Below are 16,562 nucleotides of genomic sequence, written 5' to 3' on the forward strand. Positions count from 1 at the left end.
TGCCATGTAGTGTAGTTTTTTCTACATTTTCTATTTCTTTATCTCCCATATATGGTAATACACAAACATGCAGTCTGATTAGGTGGTCTCCTGTTACAGGGTCATGAAGGATGTCATGTAGGCATATAGTCAGGTTGCCTTCCTTTATCTTGAGTTGTTTCTTTCTTCTACATTCCTTAGGGAAAGGACCCTACCATATTCCTCCCTTTGATGCCTGGACCCCTCTATTTTGGGTCAAAGAGTATCATTTTGATTTAGAGGTTTATATTTCCATAACATCATTACATGAATGGCTATATTTCTTTCAACTATGGCCTCAGTGAGACTGGAGACAGACCGTACAACCAGGGTAGAGCTGCGCAAGGTACTATTAAGCACCCTCCCCAAATTAGGAGAATTTCCTCCCCATTAGAGAATATAGTTCTTCCAAATAATTGAGGTTTTGAGGAGCCAAACCCTGGTAGTGGAACTGGGGTATTTTGTGCCATTATAAGGCTCATGGGGATCTAGTTCCCTGCCCTCCCACGGCCATTGATCCCCCATATTGGTTGCCCCACATACATAGCATGAAGAGATCTTTAGGGTCTGGGTTATAGTCTCTGCCAGGGCTAGAAACAAGTTCCTTGCTGTGAATGAAATGGGAGGGTGGTTAGTTCTTATTTCTTCATAGAAAGAGTGGAAAACTTGATGGGTTTGGATGGATGGTAGTGACTCTCTTGAAACAGCACAGTCCCTGGATCTCTGTACCGCCCATAGATTTAGATGCCAATTCAGGTGCCCCATTTTTAGTCTCTTGGGTTAATGATGGTAAAATTAACAGGATTACAGGCCTTTGATTGGCAATATGATATAGCAACCCCCTTCTGAAGGAGTGCTGTTGTGCCTTCTTTTTCCTAAGTAGCCCATGAAACACAGCTTCAGCTAGGGCATAAAAGCTCAGGTTTATAGGTACATAAACTGTTTTCTTCACACATGTATTTGTCATTGAGTTGGTATTCTTACTCCCAGTCTAAGTCTCTGCATGGTATATCAAGAACCCTAGGGCCTTCCATAATCCATGATGAGTGTCCCCTTTTTTTGATGACAGATGCCTCTGGGCCAATACCTATAGCCACACCTACATCAAACAGCATTGACACCGATCATTTAAGGTTGGTCATTTACGTCCAGCTGAATCAAGCCCCTCCCCCCCTTTCTTGGTAGGATCAGACTTCTGACTAATTTCACTGGTTGAGTATTGTGGGTCAAAGTAAGTGTATTGACTCCCCCACCGACAGAAAATGTAGTCTTATTGTGTATGCATATCCCTAAGATCTTTCCCTGTTAAGAGTGGGTATGGTACAGTAAGGTCCAAGTGACTCTCTGGCCCGACCTGGTTATATGAATACATGGGTCACATGATGAGAAATCTAGGTCTACTAACGGGGTCCAGATTAAAAGCAACCAATACCAACAAAAACATCCTACCCACAAGAGGAAAGTGAGTCCTAACAGAAACCTCTTGCCACATTTCCAGCTGGCTGGGGCAAACTCCACCAATTCTATAGTGAGAAGTAGGGCAAAAATTGCAATAACAGTGAGAGACAAGGGTGACAGTGCATCACGGTAAGGCAACAGATACAGAAAGCAAAGACATTCTATTTACTTCACCGGACCATCGATTCCTCAGCTTCTGCCATGTGTAGATTAGTCAGCTTCCAGAGTGACTAAAGCAGGGCTGCAGTCTCCCAGCGCCTCTGGAGTTGCAGATTGCTTCTTCCGTAATATCAGCTTATACGGTGTGGATGGATGGAACTACACTCCCAGTTCCAGGATGCTAGCTTCACTCTGCTGTGGTGAATCCAGGGACCCACCTTGGCTACCTTTATTGCAGTAGGAGTGAACAATATGATGGTGAATGTGCCCCTCCAAAGGGGTTTGAGTGGTTGGACATTCCATTCCTTTATCCATACAGCATCTCCCTGATCAAAGGAGTGAGCATCTGTGGTCAAACTCACAGGTAATCGCTCTCTAACCCACTGGTGTAGGGTATTTAGAGTAGAACCCAGGGCCTGCATCTGCTGCCTTAGGGTTAGATTGCCTATCTCATTTAAATCCCTCCTTATACCCTTGATAATTGGGGAAGGGCGCTCATAAAGGATTTCATAAGGGGAAAGCCCCATTTGCTTACTGGGGCTACACCTGATCCTTAACAAGGCTATTGGCAACACCTGGTCCCAGTGCAGGTAGGTTTCCTGGCACAGTTTACTTAATTGTAGTTTCAGGTGTTGGTTCATTCATTCCACCTTCCTGGAGCTCTGGGTTGGGTATGCCATGTATAACTTCCAGGTGATCTTTACCCCTTTTGCCACCAGCTGCACCACCTCAACCACAAACGCTGGTCCATTATCTGAACCCATAGCGATAGGGATCCCAGATCATGGAATAATTTCTTTTAGAAGAAGTCGGGCCACTTCATGCAAATTTTCTGTTTAAGTAGGGAAAGCTTCCACCACACACAAAGTACACACAAAGACCAACAGATATTTACAGTCCCGAGCCCGGGGAAGCTGAGTGAAGTCCACCATCGCATTTTCAAAGGGGGCTCCCCCGACACTCTGTACCCCAGGAGCAGCCTTAGGTCCCTGGCTTGGGTTATTCCAGGCACAGGTTTCATATACCGCCCAGAGCTATGCTGAAGAGTTGAGGGATGTAGAAATATCAGCTTAACATTGTCTCAAGGGCTGTCCAGCCAATGGGAGTTTCCTGATGGAACTGCTTGACAAAGTCTGGAGCCAGGGCCCCTGGAATTGCTACTTGGCCATCTTCAAATTTCCACCATCCACCTGGGAGATAGCTTCCATTTTCAGTCTTAAATCAAGTACTTTCATGGTGTGAGTAATTAGGGTCCCATTCTGCCAGTGGGTTAGGGAACAGTGTGGAAGTTAAAGCTGCTGATTCTATACTTTAAAAGTCTCTCCAGGTGCTTTTGGATCCCAGTCTGTGCCTTGCAAGAGATGAAGTATTATCTCTGGCAGGGGGCCTCTTCCCTGGGCTTCAGTTCCACAAGCACAGGGGGTATGTTTCAGGCCAGTCCTGGTGGGGTGTCTTCAGCCCACACCCCTGGGATCTTAAAAGGAAGCTCAGGCATAGGTTTTGGCTCCTCCTTGAGAATGCAGAGACACCACTCTTCTCTTGGGGAATCCAGAGAGTCATAATCTTTGCTTCTGGTTTCCGTAGGTTCAGAGCAACTTGGCCTCAAGAACTGAAAGTTATCTGGGCCTGCAGCTTTCCCAATAGGTCACGGCCCATTAAAGCCACAGGGCAGTCAGGGAGGTACAGGAACTCATGAATTACTGCATGGCCACATAAGTTGCATCATCGAGGCAGCAGGAAGGGACATGTGTCTGACTGCCTGTGGCCCCCACAATGGCAGCTTGTCTCTGTGAGAGGAGGCCCACAGGTCAGGTCACTACCGAGTGTTCTGCTCCAAGCATCCACTATGGATATTCTTTCAGACCATGGGTTCCTGGTGGCCTAACAAAATAGAGCCCTTTCCTAGTCCTCCTCATAGTCTTCCATGGTGGTTAGCCCCACAAGGTCACCTTTGGGGACCCCATGAGGCTGTGGGGCCATTTGGTACTGGCCCTGGACCACATGGCCTTTTTCATTCTGCTTGGGGCCTTGCTGAGAATTGTCCAGTTTCTGGGGGCGCTCACTTTTCCAGTGGCCCTCCTGATGGCAGTAAGTACCCTGATTCTGTCTTAATTTTGGTCTGGGGTAAGACCCTCCTCCCCGTCATTCCCTTCTGGCCTTGATCCTTTCCGTGCAGGGCACCTTTCCAGGAGCATTCAGATGACTCCACCAAGGTGGCAGCTAACAAGTCGGCCTATTTTGCATCTTCTGGCATTCTTCCCTCTGCATAGCCTCCTCACAGTTAATAAACACCTGGGTTGCTACTTCTAGCACCTGACTGGCATTCATGCCAGTGAAACCCTCTAGCTTTTGCAGCTTGTACCGAATGTCCCTCTGAGCCTGACCTACGAAAGCAGCATGAACCATCAGCTGGTTAGGGGGCACTTCTGGATCAAAGGGAATATAGAGAGGAAATGCCTCATGTAGTCTCTCATAAAACTGGCTTGGGCTTCCCTTGGGTCCCTGGAGCACTTCAGATGTTTTACTCATATTTATGGCCTTCCCCCACCCCCTCTTTCCTCATGCCATTTAGAAGGGCTTCTTGATACTATTTGGTCCTTGCAAGCCCTCCATCTACACTTGAGTCATTTGGGTCCTATTTGGGGTTCTCCCCAGGGAATTGAGCCCGAGCATAGGCCTGGGGGTCTAGTGACCCAGCAGGGGAACTCTCCTCTAACCATTTTAGGGCTGCCTGGGTAATTCAGTGAGGCTCCTCCATATCGAAGAGGGTCAGAAGAAGTTGCAGCAGTCTGTCCAGGTATGTTTGTAGGTTTGAATTATGGACTGCATTGGGTCAATCATAGATTGAGGTTTCTCTCTATAGGAGGGGGTGTGATGCTTCCAATTTAGGAGATCTGTAGTGGTAAAGGGTTGGTACACAAAAACACACTGGCCTCTTTGGATCTTGCCTTCCTGATCATAATAGATGGGTCCCCTAGTTTCCCTCAGTGACACCTATAGGACCCCCAAGTGTTGCTGCAGAGAGGGTCTGCCTTTGCTGGCCTGATTCTCTAGTTGCCTTCCAGGAGGTGTATGTGGTATTAGGACTTGTCACAGTCAGAGAGGCTGGTGGTGCTAGAGGTGATGAGGCCTCTGGACTAAGGGCAGACTCTGATGGACTTTTGGCAGCTAGGGCTGCTGGGGGCACAGGTGGCAGTGAGGGGGTACAGTGGGGCATATGGTGGTGGGGTTTCTTCAGGTTCTTCCAACAGTATGGCCCTTTTAATTTCTGGCAGGTATTCAGAGGAAGCCATGAAGTGAGCCATCATAACTTTACAGCTGTCTTTAATATAGACTTTTAGTCAAGGCAGCTGGGCTAGGGCCAGGTCTTGCCAACAGTCCATGTAAGGTAATTGGTCAGGGTGGCCTGGGTCCACCACAATGACCCTGAACACTTGACCGACTACCTCCTTATCAAGTGAGCCCTTGGAGGGCCAGCCCACCTCAAATGACAGCCAGTCAATTTCACAGACTGTCAGGTGCTTTCTAGGAGTTAATTTCACACCATAATTTCCTGAATATCACATTTTGAAATTCTTCAACATGCAATCCAGGGGAGTCGGTTTACTCAGCTTTCCACCCATTTCTTCCCTGTAACAGACAACTTTAACGCACACAAGAGGAAAAAGAGGAAGGAGGAGGACTCATTTGGAGAGGACGCACACTCACTTTGTCTGCTTCCAGCCACTCTCCTCTCAGAGATATTTCAGATACCTCTCAGCAGTGGCGAGTTCTGTTTCTTTTCTTGTTTAATATATTTTTTAAATGTTTTATTTATTTCTAGGCGAGAGAGAGAGACAGCGTGAGCAGGGAAGGGTCAGAGAGAGAGAGGGAGACACAGACTCCGAAACAGTCTCCAGGCTCTGAGCTGGCAGTCAGCACAGAGCCCGACGCGGGGCTCGAACCCACAAACCGCGAGATCATGACCTAAGCGAAAGTCGGACGCTTAACCAACTAAGCCACCCAGGCACCCCTGGCAAGTTCACTTTCAATCGCTGACCCTGATGAGACTCCCGAGGAAGCCATATGAGGTTGCCACAGAACCAAAGATCAGGGCTCAACACTCTGGTCAGATCAGATCTTTCCTTTGTCTGTCTCATTCAAACACATTCACACAACGACTCCAAGCCACCGCCCTAGATTCAGCACTTTGGAGTTGTGGCTTCATTCTTCATCCCTTGTGGAACTACTAGGGCAACTCTGGGAGGTGATCAGACTCTCTTCTGCCCCTTAGGGGTAGGTATGCCAAAACGAACCCAGGTTCCTACCCGTCTGATGGGCGGTGCTCTTTAAGCTGGTTCCTGGGCCTCACAGGTTTCCGTAGCTCTCACACGGGGTCCTCGCCCGGGTGCACCGGATAGGCTAATCTACCCAACAATCCCCAGGTGAGATCTGGTCGCCCGGCGCTCTGAGGTTCATACCCTGTGTTGAAGGAGGTGGAAACGCACCGTCTCGGAATCCCGACGCCAGCCCTCAGGTAATGTAGCAGGATTCTCGCAGAGTCAGGACACCCAGACTTTTCTTTTCAGAAAGTAACTTTATTCATGCCAGCACTGGCTCAGTTGGGTTCGTACCCAAGAACTGAGCACCGAATGCCACATGGCGTAGTTTTTTATACATTTTCTACTTCTTTGTCTCCCATGTATGGTAATACACAAGCATGCAGTCAGATTAGGTGGTCTCATGTTACAGGGTTGTGAGGGATGTCACGCAGGCATATAGCCAGGTTGCCTTCCTTTCTCTTGAGGTTTTATTTATTTATTCCTTAGGGAGGGGACCCTACTACAAAATATGTGATTTTTTAAAAAAAGTCTTATTTACTTGAGAGTGACAGAGACAGTACAAGCAGGAAAGGGGCAGAGAGGGAGACAGAATCCCAAGCAGTCTCCACATTGCTAAGTTTCTTCCACATTTTCTTTTAAAACTTGGTAGTTAATATTTCATATTTAAATTTATTGTGCATTTTGAGTTGGTTTTTATATAAAGTGTGAGGTATATATTAAGGCTTTTTTTTTCATGTGGATGCCCATTTGTTTCAATTGTTGAAAAGACTGATCTATCTCCATTGAATAGCCTTTGTCAAAACTAAATTGGTCCTATTTATGTGGCTCTATATCTGCATTCTTTATTCCGTGAATCCAAGTGTCTCTCCTTTTGTCAATACTATACTGTCTTAATTTCTGTAAGTTTATAGTAAGTAACGAAATAAAATTTTATTTGATAATTCTTCCACCTTTGTTCTTTTTCCAAATTGTTTTGACTATTCTAGCTCCTATGCCTTCCCACGTACATTATTTTTAAATGTTTTATTTATTTCTAGGAGAGAGAGAGAGAGAGAGAGAGAGAGAGAGACAGCGTGAGCAGGGGAGGGTCAGAGAGAGAGGGAGTCACAGACTGAAACAGGCTCCAGGCTCCGAGCTGGCAGTCAGCACAGAGCCGGATGCGGGGCTGGAACCCATGAACCGCGAGATCATGACCTAAGCGAAAGTCGGACGGTTAACCGACTAAGCCACCCAGGCGGCCCCCCCCCCCATACATTTTAATATTAGGTTGTTGGTATCTGCAAAGAAGCCTGGTAGAGTTTTGACTTGGATTTCATTGAGTTTATAGGTCAAGTTGGGAAGAGTTGACATTTTAACAGTATGAAGTCTTCTCCAACTTTTTTTTTTTAACCTTCACAATTAAGTTAGTATTTAAATTTATTTTTGTAGTCACTTGTTTAGCTATTTCTCTGTTTTTCTAATTTTTTGTCCATCATTACTTCCTACAAACTGTGCTGTGCTTCTCCATTTAATATCCATGCTTCTTAAGTGTATTCTTCATTGTGACTGTCTGCAAGTAAAATGGGTGATTCTGGGAGTAGCTAGTTTTTTTCAATATTTGTGTGATACATCTTTATTTCATTCTCATTCTTACATAATACATTTGCTAAGTATAGAATTATAGTGTAAATTTTCCTCATGCATTGAATTATTTCAAAATCTTTTATCCTTTAATACTGTTTTTAAAAATATTAGTCTGATTAGTCTGCAAACTTTCCTTTTTGTCTGTTTGCTTTGTTTTTGGTGTTCTGCATTGTCGTCATGATGCGTTTAGACATAATTTTAAAAGATTTTCTCCTGCTCAGGACTCATGATTGCAGAATTTGTGGATTCATGTCTTTAATCAATTCTGGGACACTCTTGGCCATTATCTCTTCAGGAATGCCTCACTTTTCTTTCTCCAAATGACTCTAGAAGAGTGTTGTCTGCGTGTGCATATATGTGTATGCACACATGGACTTGCAATCTTCTCATATTTTCTGTTTTTGTACAGGATTGTCTGAGCAATTTCTTTAGACCTATTTTCCAGTTTACTAATTCTTTTGTTATTTTATCTGTTTTTATCACATCTATTCCTTTTTATTTTATTATAGTTTTCATTTCTAGAAGTATTATTTGGTTTTTAAAATCTTGTTTATTTTTCTTGATGTTTTGTTTCTAGGGATTTTTATTCTTTGTCTTTATTCATTTTTTGTTGATTTTTGAGGTATTTTTAGATAGATGTATAAATTTTCTCTAGGTTTTTTTCCTGGTGTATATTCCATCTGCCAACTTTCAGTCATGAAAGTTGCATCACACAGCATTGCATCAGCTCCCCATGGTGAATGACATTTGTTTATGGGATTGGGCAACTTCCTTTATTTTCTTACAAGTTCAAGTATTTATTTCAAACATTCTGTTGTTGTTAAATTCTTATACATGGTTAATTCTTGAGGAAGGTAAAAATTACTGTTAGTAGTGTCTGCCACCTTGCCTTAAGAAATCCTACAGTTTATTCATTACTTATGTATCTTACCCCACCACCCCTTCCAAATAAGTACCATTTATTATGGGTTTTTTTTCCTCCCATAATACCTACTATAGTATTTATGTGTAGCAGATGCCAAAAATTGCTTTTTGAAGGGATGAATAAAAAAAGTGAAGTGTATTTCAGGATTCTCTGGTAGAATGGTGAGGAAGTTATTTCTAGAAATGTGGTAAGAATAGAAGAATAATTCTCTCTGTCTCCCCAGATTCATTCTCTTTGCACTTTTCTGCCATATTTTGTGGCCGGGGGAGATTAACCTCTATGAATGAATCATCTAGGCCCTCTAGCTCTCCACCTTCCATTGGGGATGGGTTAATGAGAGGCACTATCAGGAAAATACTATGTCAAAGTAGGGGTTCTCAAACTTTAACATGCGTGCAAATTACATGGGAATCTTTCTGAAATGAAAATTCTGAATCACTAGGTCTGAGGTGTAGTCCATGGTACTGCATTTCTATCAGACTCCTGGGCGATTTCTGTTGATGTTCTGAAGACCACTCTGTAAGTGGCAGGGGTTAGAGTATTTTTCTTATTCTCTCCCTTTCTTGGGTGTCTCCATTCCAGCACTGGCTGTATGCATTGCTCTTTGACAGTGGTTCTCTACTTTAGCTATGCATTAGAATTATTATATGAGGTTTTTGAAAACCTGATTTCTTGCCTACATCTCAGATATATTACATCAGAATCTCTGGGGGTGGGACCCAGGTGTCAGTTCTTAAGCTCCAATGTACTGCCAAAGTTGAGAACAACAGATAGATCTTTGACTAGAGGTTTTGTTGGTTGCCCTGTAACTCTCCAAAGGCAATGCTAACCCTGTTTACCCCACTCCTTGCCCCTTCAGATCTGTGAGTAATAGTGGTATCTGGTTGTTGATTGTTACAGAGTGTCTAAACCTCCTATTTTGGTTCCCTTAGCCCTGTACACATCTCTATAAATAGTCCCTTTAATGAATTATAGTCCCCTTTTCCGTGGTTTTGCCTTCTGTGGTTTCAATTACCTGTGGTCAACCACAGTCCGGAAGCAAATGATGATCCTCCTTCTGACATACTGTCAGAAGGTCATTAGTAGCCTAGCACTAGGTTATAATGCCTATGTCATTCACTGGATTTCATCTCATCAGGTAGGCATTTTATTGTCTCACATCATTACAAGAAGAAAAAGTGTGAGTACAGTACAATAAGATTTTGAGAGAGAAAGACAACATTCACATGCTTTTATTATATATGTTATAATTGTTCTATTTTATTATTGGCTATTGTCGTTAATCTCTTGTTATACCTAGTATATAAATTAAACTTTATCATATGTATGTACAGGAAAAAAACATAGTTCAGAATGGGTTTGGTATGATCTGTGGTTTCAAGGCATCCATGGGAGGTCTTGGAACATATCCCTTAAGCATAAGGGGGAAGACAACTCTTGTATCATTAAACTCCCAGCTCTTCCCTGCCATAACTCTAGCTGATATTTAAAGATAAGAGATTTGATTTTTATTTTGTAATAAAATAATTGGGAAACCAATGTTATCTTAGGAATAGTGTCAAGCTCAGAATTGTGTGTTATTGCTTTCAAGTGAAACTTTTCATATACTTTAAATTTAGAAGTATGGACTTTTACTATAAAATGCCAAGTTCAGATACTTTTTAATGGTTCTGCTAAAAATATGACTTAAGCTAACTCTGGTTTTTCTGAAATTAGAGAAAAAGAGTAATATATTAATTTAGTTTCTAATTACTATTGTTCTTTAGCTGTGATGTAGCCATAACTTAATCTGTAGATCGGATTGATTTCTTCCTCATTAGGATTTTCTTGAACTGGTGCCTTTAGTGAAAAGTTGACTCAAGTCACCATGCTGTTGCTCTCTTGGTTTTCCTCAGAAGGTACTGGCAATTCTATTACTTTGTAACTCATGGTGTCATCAGTTGAAATAGTGAGTTTGAATTTTATTTTGTCTTCTTGAGTACCACCCATTTCCTTAGAGTTCACATTTCAAGAACTCCCTGGATATTCTGACTAAATTGCCGTTTTAAGAGGCTCTCCATTTCAATTTCTCCACTCTCTACCAATAATCCTGCCTTTAATCCTGGCAAAGGACTTTCCCTACAAAGACTCCTTAGCCATCATCATTCCCCAGGAGAAAATTATTCTCTAATCTTCCCCTCAATTTCTTCTTGTAAACATTGAGCCTCTGGCACTCTACGCAGAGTGTTGTTAGCCTTTTGTCTCTTCTTCCATATAAATGGGCTTTTGCAATCAGTCTTGAGTATAGTCTTGAACTGAACTCAAGTGAACAAATGATTTCCTCCCTGCTTTTGTAGTACAACTCTATAGTGGGGGGGAAAAAGGGGGGATTATAATTTGTTTTCACTACTGAGAACAGGGTGAAGGTTTGCTGTTACTAATCCTACTGTAGGGGCACTGCCCTGTTTTTAAGATAAGTGTAAAAAAAAAAAACCACATCAACTTGAGAAAGTGGCTTTTGAGTCAAGCACTGTTTCCTAGCTCTAGCTAAAGATTCAGATGCCCTGGCACAGCCCATTTGGGAATATTCTCCTCACTGCAGTTTCTTCCTTCTCTTTCATAAGACTAGAGAGAAGACGGAAGGTCATCTACAAGTCTGGCTGTAACATGATGACAAATAATTGTATTGGCAGGTGACTTCTCTGTTGTGTGATAGAATATATTGGCTTGAAAAAAAATTTTAGGAAATGTTTCACTGGGGCCTTAAGAGAGAGAGAGAGATGTATAAGACACACTAGCCCAGGCTTTTTTGGAATCATTTATTCTTAAAGGATCTGCTTGCTGCTCTGTAGATGCAATCTGAAAGACTGAAAAATTAAAACCATCAGTGTGCACTGGGAAGGAAAATGAGCTTCTTAGGCTTTAGTGGACTTTTAAATATGTGAATTTTTTGTAGGCTAATTCAAATGTTAATAAAAAGATAAGAGAATTGATCTGAATGTCTTTATTCTTATACTCATAAACCAAATTCTGCACATTAGTTCAGAAATATTGAACCTTTAACCAATTATAAACACCTCTTTTCTAATTATTTAAATTGAAATACTTCTAAGGATTGCATCTAGGGATGCAGTTATTGAAATGAATGTTTTTGTAAGGTTGTTTTTTTTTCTATAATGTCTTCAATTTTTTCTTTTTTAAAACTTAGAAATGTTTCAGGTGTTTTGGGATGTTTTTGCAGCTATTCATGGACAACAGATGAATTGATTAGTAACAAGCTAATGGATAACCTGGTTCCCTAGTATGTCCTTCATATTCTGTGATGTAGGTACAGATTTCTAAGACAATACTGAAAAAATACTCACACGAACCATTTGTGCTAAAGGAAAGCCTCAGAGGCAGAATAGATCCCAAACAACCATTCATACAAATCCACTGGTTTTGGAATTATGTTTGTTTTCTTAATAGTGTTTTTCTGAAGACCAGTATTAAATGTAGTTTGCCAAGATAAAGCCCAAGGAGCTGTTGTAGAATAAAGAATCATAGGAGAAATGACAACTGAGTGCAATACATGATCCAGGATATTTTGGGCCATGAAAACAGTATCGTGATACTTGGTAAACTCTGAATGAAATCTATAGATTGGATAAAAATACTGGACTAATGTTAATCTTCTGATTCTGATATTTGTATGTAGTTTGGTAAGAGCATGTTCTTCATTAGGAATCCACATAGTATTTAGGTCTAAAGGAGGTTCACATCTGTAACTTATTCTCAAATGATTAAGAAACATGTCTGTTTGCATACACACATTGCATACATGTATATGTAAGGCATACATATGTGTATATGCCTGCATGTGTGTTTACATCCATAAAAACAGATAAAGCAAATGAAAATTACTAACATCTGGGTAATGTAGATGAAGTCTACAGGATTTAGGATTTTTTTTTAATTAATTATTTTTTTAGATGGGAATTGAGTTGTTCTTGTAACTTTTTTCTGTGACTCTGAAATTATGTCAAAATTAAAAATTAAAAGAAACTAATAAAAGCCACCTTACATGTTGAAAAGGGAACAGGTTGCTCAGAAGCAATAAGATAGCAAGAAAACCCCAATCATTTATAGGACCCTGCAGGTTCTGTTAAAATTTAGTAAACACTGTAAGTCTATATATTTTCTCATATGGATGTTTTTCAAAACCACAACGAAATTTTTATTCAGGAAATTATGTTCAATGAATTAGAACAAATCCAACCAGAAAGTAGGAAGTAGTCATTTCCGTAACAGTTTACCTTGTAGTTGTTGGCACATGCCAAGCTGCTGTGAGTGGATTAAATATGGTGTATGTTTATTTTCATGGGCACTGATACTTTTCAGATGTTTGTTTTATTAGTCTACCTAGTTTTCTTCGGTCTGGCTGGTAAATGCTGAGTTCTGTTATTTCAGAGTAAACAGGAAATACACAGTGGATTCTTTATAGGTATATTTCTTTATTGTTAGAGTTGCTAATTCTCATGAAAAATTAAATGTAGTAAATGACGAGGAATAGTTCTACTTTATACTGTATTTCACCAAATCTTCAAAACAGTTTTGCCTTTGCATCGTTCTTACTCGGTATATATTTTCCCACAAGACCCCACCTTCGTTGTCCATAGACCTGTGTGCCTCAGGGCAGGCAACCTTATCCCTACTTCCAAGGTGAGGAGCTTTCCTAATCCAATCACTGTGCTCCAATTTCTCTTGCCAGTGACTGGTTTAGGAATCAGCATGTAGTTCAGTTTTAGCCAAAGAAAAATGCTGATTAGGATTTATGGAGCCCTGAGTTTACTCCTGAGAAAGACATTTTGCTTACTCACCTGATGTGAAATATGGAACTGTGTAGCTTTCTGAGGGCAGAGCTGGGGAAGGATGGGAAGGTGGAAAGATGCAAAGACTCTAGGTGCTTGATGATACCTATAAGCTGCTGAATCAGTCAGCCCTGGAACTAAAATTGCCTTATGGCTTGCAGTCTGTGATATGCTAGCCTATTATCATGTATTCTGGAAGTTTTTTTACAAGATTTTTTTTTAATTTCATGATTTTATTATTAAAAAGCCAGTTCATTCATCAAACCAACCAGATGATAGAAAGAGAGAGAGAGGGAGGGAGAGAGTGCGTGAGCAAGTGGGGGAGAGGGACAGAGGGAGAAAGAGAACCTTAAGCAGGTTCATGTCTAGCATGGAGCCCAACATGGGGCTCAGTCCTTCAACCCATGAGATCATGACCTGAGCCAAAATCAAGAGTTGGATGCTTAACCCACTGAGCTACCCAGGCACCCCTAGATTGGTTTTATTCAAGTAACAGACTCTTTGAGAAGCAATAAAGACTACCAGCGAATTCAATTTCATAGGAGTTTTAAGGAGTAAATAACTCTCAGTTCTTAGAGGAAAAACTTGAAAACTTAAATCATATAGACAGAAGTTTCTCTGTATGACCTACAAGTACACTTTTGGTCACCATACTGATACCAAGTCCAACATAATAAAAGTTAAAATTTCGAAGGGCAGCATGGTGCAGTGCAGCATTTATCACATTGTAGTTGAGCTACAATATTTGGTTGTAATTTAGTGGAATTGCAACCAGAAGTTTAAATAATTGAACTATAATAGAACAGGATGAGTAAAATCAGAGTATACTATAAAGGCAGGTTTCATGAAACTGTTTAAGTAGCGGATTTGTGGATTGGGTTATATTATAGAATGTATTTCTCACTGTGTTTTGGTCATTGGTATGGTAGAAAAACATGGGCTCTTTAGCAAAACAGACTTGGCTTCAGATGTCTAACTTACTGGCTTCTTATATGGAAAAAAGCATGGAACTGTGCCTACGACCTAATAGGCACTCACAAATCAATGGCTCTTCTTTCCTGCCTCTGTCCACAGGCTCCCACCTCCCCTTTGCCATGTGGACTTAAACTTATGGAACCATAGAGTAAAGCAGCACTGACATTAGCAAACAAGGTGTCTTCAAACAAACAGATACACCTGTTGTATGTACTATATATTCATCCAAGCTTGAAACACCAGGAGCACATTGAGTGATGGGAGTCCTAAAGCAAGAGACATCAATTATATTTAACAACAAATAGCATCTCCTGAGTTCCTCACAGCTAAGAAATCACTCTGGCCTAGTCTTAAAATAACAGATATTTGGTTAGAAGTATTGATTGTTTTCAGTTTGGGTTACCTCAGCAGAATGACACACTATCCATTAAAAATGGTGGTGTGAAGACAGTGGGCCTCTCTGGCACATTGCACATTTGGGCTGACCGAGTGCTCAGATGCCACCAGACCAGGTGTGCCAAGGCCATGGGCTCCTGTTAGAGGTTAAGGAGGGGGAATGAGAGGATAAATGCATTATTGCATGATGACCATCACTGTTCCACAGAGCCCACATTACCACAGGAACAGATCCTTTTTGGTTTTTTTCCTTCCTCCAAATCCCATAGTTTTATTTGGTATTATACACTTTAACTCCTTATGTACTGTGTGGAATGTTCCTGTGAATCTCAGGGAGAAGACAAAAACAAAACAAAACAAAACAAAACAAAAAACAAAATTCATATTTGGTTTTGCTGACAGAATTATAGCAAAAAAAAAAAAATTGGACTGATTCTCCTCTTGCCCTCCCTCCTGGCTTCCTTCCTTTCTTTTCCTCTTCCTCCTCCCTTTCCTCTTTCCTTTTCTTCTTCTTTAATAAAACATCTATCTTTGTGCCTGAACTTTGTGAAATTGCTGAGTTGGTCAAGGCAGTAAATCGAATGAGTCCCTTTTACCTCTAGAAAATACGAAAGCATCCTTCTGCCATTGAGCTGGCACCCGTGGCTGGATCAAGTGCTGCTGTTAACAGGAAGGCAGGAAAGTACATTATCACTTCAGGGCTGTCATTACCAGAGGGTTTCACTGTGAACTATAGCATTCAGAGAAACCAGGCAAGAGGAAAAAGGGGAGGCCAGATGAGTAGAGAGGGAGGGAAATAAAAAAGCAAGATTTTGTCTGTTTATGAGGCTGACCACAATGGTGGTGATATTGTTGGTAGAGGAATTCAACTCATGATATTACTTTCATTTAAAAGGTGATTACAATAGCCACCTTCTTCTTTGATCCCGTAGGTACACACATGGAAAAACAACAGGCTCAGCCACGCCCATGGCTTCAGCTGATCAGTTCATGTGCATCTTAAATCTGTCAAGAAAAGATCTTTCATTTAGTTATAAACCTCAAGACATATATTTTAGTACCAAAGAAATCCCAAAGAGATCAGCCCATTTAATTTTTTTTTCTTGCTACTTGTAGAAGAAACACATTTTAAGATTTTTTCCCTCTTTTTTATAAATTTTAAAATTTGTTTAAATCTCTTATCTAATGTCTCAAATTATAGTAATAGAATGAGAGATATGAGAATGCTAAAGATATGAGAGTGCTTTAGATTTTTTTTTTTATTTATTTCTAGGAGAGAGAGAGACAGCATGAGCAGGGGAGGGTCAGAGAGAGAGGGAGTCACAGACTGAAACAGGCTCCAGGCTCTGAGCTGGCAGTCAGCACAGAGCCCGACGCGGGACTCGAACCCACGAACCGCGAGATCATGACCTAAGCGAAAGTCGGACGCTTAACCGGCTGAGCCATCCAGGCGCCCCAGATTTTTTAACTTAGTTCGTAATACAGTTGCCAAGTGCTGTATCTAAGTAATGTTATCACCATCTTACAATGGGGGAATTTTGCTGAAGGCAAAGAAGAAAAGTTCAGAATCTGGGGTTTTGCTTCCTTCATTCCTTTATACCCAGGTTGCTTAGCACAGACACTGAGCTCTTACTGGAGAGCAATTATAATCATTTTTGCCTGTTTCTTCGAAGTCTGTTTTCTGTCTGGATTCTGTTGTGCAACATATCGGATAAACAGATCTTTAATGAGTTCAAAGTCAGCTAGTTAGTTCCTGGATGTGTAGCAGGCCCTTTTAATCTGGTTATGTGTAGCAGGTTACTCATTTTTCCTATATCTACCCTCCACCCTGCCTGGATAAGGTTTCTAATTTTATTG

Source organism: Crocuta crocuta, unplaced genomic scaffold, assembly GCF_008692635.1.
Source record: "Crocuta crocuta isolate KB4526 unplaced genomic scaffold, BGI_CrCroc_1.0 scaffold113, whole genome shotgun sequence".
Taxonomy (NCBI): Eukaryota; Metazoa; Chordata; class Mammalia; order Carnivora; family Hyaenidae; genus Crocuta; species Crocuta crocuta.